Source organism: Triticum dicoccoides, chromosome 2B (genome assembly GCF_002162155.2).
Source record: "Triticum dicoccoides isolate Atlit2015 ecotype Zavitan chromosome 2B, WEW_v2.0, whole genome shotgun sequence".
Classification (NCBI taxonomy): Eukaryota; Viridiplantae; Streptophyta; class Magnoliopsida; order Poales; family Poaceae; genus Triticum; species Triticum dicoccoides.
Window position 1 is genome coordinate 54895404 of NC_041383.1, and position 3287 is coordinate 54898690.

The following is a 3287-nucleotide window of genomic DNA, read 5'->3' on the forward strand; positions in this document are numbered from 1 at the left end:
CCTCGACAACCTTCACACTTGGGACTAAAACCTGCTCATGCACTTAGCGGCCTCATTATTCTCTTTAATTTGTTGTAATCCATAGCAAAACTTACTTAGGCACCTAGATGCACTTCCGTTGGTGATACCGGCGGCAGATCAGTGAGAGGTATTCACATTAACATCATGTTGAGTGTGGCTTAGGCAGCAAAGTGCAAAGTCATCGAGGTATTCGAATTGGAGCTACTTATATTTTTTTTGTAATTGATGTTTTGCTACCATTTTCATATTAATTATTACATATTCAACCCATCCTCGACTTAGAAATTCCAAAGTGTGACCTTGCAACGGTCTAGACATTGGTACTTGGGTCTCCGTTCAACATGTCATCATAAAAGATGGAGAGTTCTGCCGAGGATTTTTACGTCAATCCTAATACTGGTACTAGAGGGAGTACAGGCAATACTTAGTCTTGGGGATGTCACGCCGGGATACCAGAGGGTCTAGAACATAGAAAATAGGGGACGCATGATATAGTTAGGTTTAGCCCTCCAAGATAGATAAAAGCACAACTTTTCTGCCTTACTTCTTCTTATAGAAGAATATAGAGGATTGCAATGTCAAGGGGTAATCGTCTAGTCAAGGAAACTCGGTGAGTTCTAATGATGATGGTGGGGATTTCGATGGGTAGCATAAAAAAATCTTCTATGTGGTGCAGGCTAATCTGCGAAAGGAGTGTCTACGGTGCCTCTGGTTCCTCTTATACAACTCTGTTATGGAATACTCCATGTTGGTGCATGAAGACATATATGAATAGAAGTCGGTTGTAGTGTTGTTTTACACACATTGTAGAGTTTTCGCGCTTCTCCTTGGGTGTGGGGGCATTGGAGTGGTAATGAGGGCTGGGGATGTAGCCATATCGGTGAACCTCATTAACAAAATCTCGTTGTCGTGTCTCGTGTGATTGCTTGGTCCTCGGATGATTGCCGGTATGCCTCGGATTTATTCTAACAAGTCATATCATGAGCAAGGTTTGAGAAGGGCGCTGATTATTGATCTAGAGGAGAGCGCGATGGAGACCGGCTGCATATGAGCACGACGTGCGTGCTGGACGTCGGGCAGCGATCGGAGATTGCCGTGGTGGAGAGCAATCGGAAAGCAGGCAGAATCAGCGGAAGGCAGCAGGTTATCGGCGACTTTGGCGATCGTCAGATCGGTTTCGGCCAATCGGTGGCATAACATGATGCGCCGGCTGGCGAGGGCACACAGGCAGACGACAGGGTCTGACACAAGCGTCCTGCAGGGTCGAGCGAAAGGCGAGTCAAGAGGCAGGCGTGTGGCCCACGTGGCGTTCAACGTGGCCCAGTCGTGGAGGAGCTAGGCTCGTTGCAGCCCGGCAACTGGCCTAGGCGAGGCCGTGTGGGTTTCTGCGTGAGAGGCCCAAGCTGAGCTGGAAGGCCGTGTGCGTGTGCGAGTTGGCTAGAGGCTAGCATGCAAGTTGTGCATCTTGGAGTGGCTGGTTCGTGAGATTTGTGGTTAAAAAAAGGATTCGTTTCCAAGAGCTGCTACAGCATGTTAGAACATGAAAGTTCTGATTACCATCAGGTTGATCTATGCGTGGAAAAGTAAAGTACAGGAAGATAGTCAGAAAGAGTCACGGATGCTACATGCATGGAGGTGAGCTTGAGCTTGTTGCTACATGTACGAGAAGACTAAAATGGGACTGCTTCTGGTGTTCTTTGCATGGTACGCGGAGAAGAAGACATGATTGTTGAAGGTGCTGTTGTTTGACATGGCAGATAAGGGGAAACGAGGCCGGCGACGTGTGTATAAGGCTCGGAGGAGTCTGGAGTTCGTCGTGGCAGGATCGTGCATACATAGAGAGTCAAGCAATGCACAGAGATGTGGGGTGGACACGACGCATGGTGGAGCATGGTTGCAGTCGAATAACTTGGCTGGGTCGGACTGGACTGTCGGACGGATCGACGGGGATGTCGGTCAAAGCAGAAGACGGCGGTGATTTCAGCGACGACGGCATAGGAGCGTGATGCTGATGGTGGCCGACTTCTGGGGCGTGGAAACACGTGGTGCGGGCCTGAGAGCTTGTGCGGCTTCGACAAGACTATGACGCAGGGTTGATTCAAGGAGTGTACACATGAGAGAGCTTAAAGTCGACGGGGCGCGGGGGTGGCACGTACAACCACCATGGAGTCATGTTGAAGGTGGAGCTGGAGTCCGGCGAAAGACTTCACTTTGTGCTGATGGAGGGGCTACGGTGTAAGATATCGGAGAATCAAAGCCTATTTCAGCGGGATAGAGAGAGACACGTGGATCGGACTGGGTACCAGTGGTCTGATGGAGACGTGATACTCGTCATCGGTTGGTGATGATCGGTGGTTCTCTGCAGTAGGGGTTTTAGTGGTGTGGGTTTGCACTTGTTGTTTTCCTGACAATAGTAAGATGTCAATCCTATTAACCCTCAGGAGTTTAGCTTGAGCATGAAGTCACATGTTTCAGTGTTTGAGTTTGAAACTATTATTCTAAAAAACAATACTTATTTAGTAACACTAATATTTCTTGAATAAGTAGTTTGACCATAGTTTGACCACAGCTTGACCAGATTTGACCAAAATTCAAAGTACCGAAATAATTATTTAGTAACAATAATATTCTTGAATAATTATTTAGTACCACTAATACTTCTTCAATAAGTAGTTTGACCAGATTTAACCAAAATTCAAAAAAAAACTGAAATTTGAGCATATCTTTTTTTTCTTTTAGAATTTGAGGATTCTAAAAAATTGCAAACTGGCCTATGGCTGTCAAAATCGGATGCGAATTTTCGTGCTGATTTTTTTGATATATTATGCGGGTTTTTTCGACATCTTATGCAAAAGATATGGCCGTTTTACTTTTTCATAACACTTTTTTGCAAAACATGTCCAAATTTAAGTTTTAAAATTTTCCTAACTGATAGATGTAGTAACATAACTACATCTCGAAGGACTTTAATTTCTGAAGTTTTTATCATTTTCTTTTGTTTTTTACAAAACTGAAAAGGCGAACCATGGGGGGGTAGATTTGAAAATGGGACCTTTAGTACCAGTTTGAGGCACGAACCGGGACTAAAGGTCTAATCTTTAGTCCCGGTTTGAGACAAGAACCAGGACTAAAGGGCGTCGCACCCTTTAGTCCCGGTTTGTGTCTCAAACCGGGACTAAAGGGCTCATTTGAATTGGGACTAATGCCTTTAGCCGCACGAACCGGGATCAATGCTCACATTAGTCCCGGTTCGTGATTGAACCGGG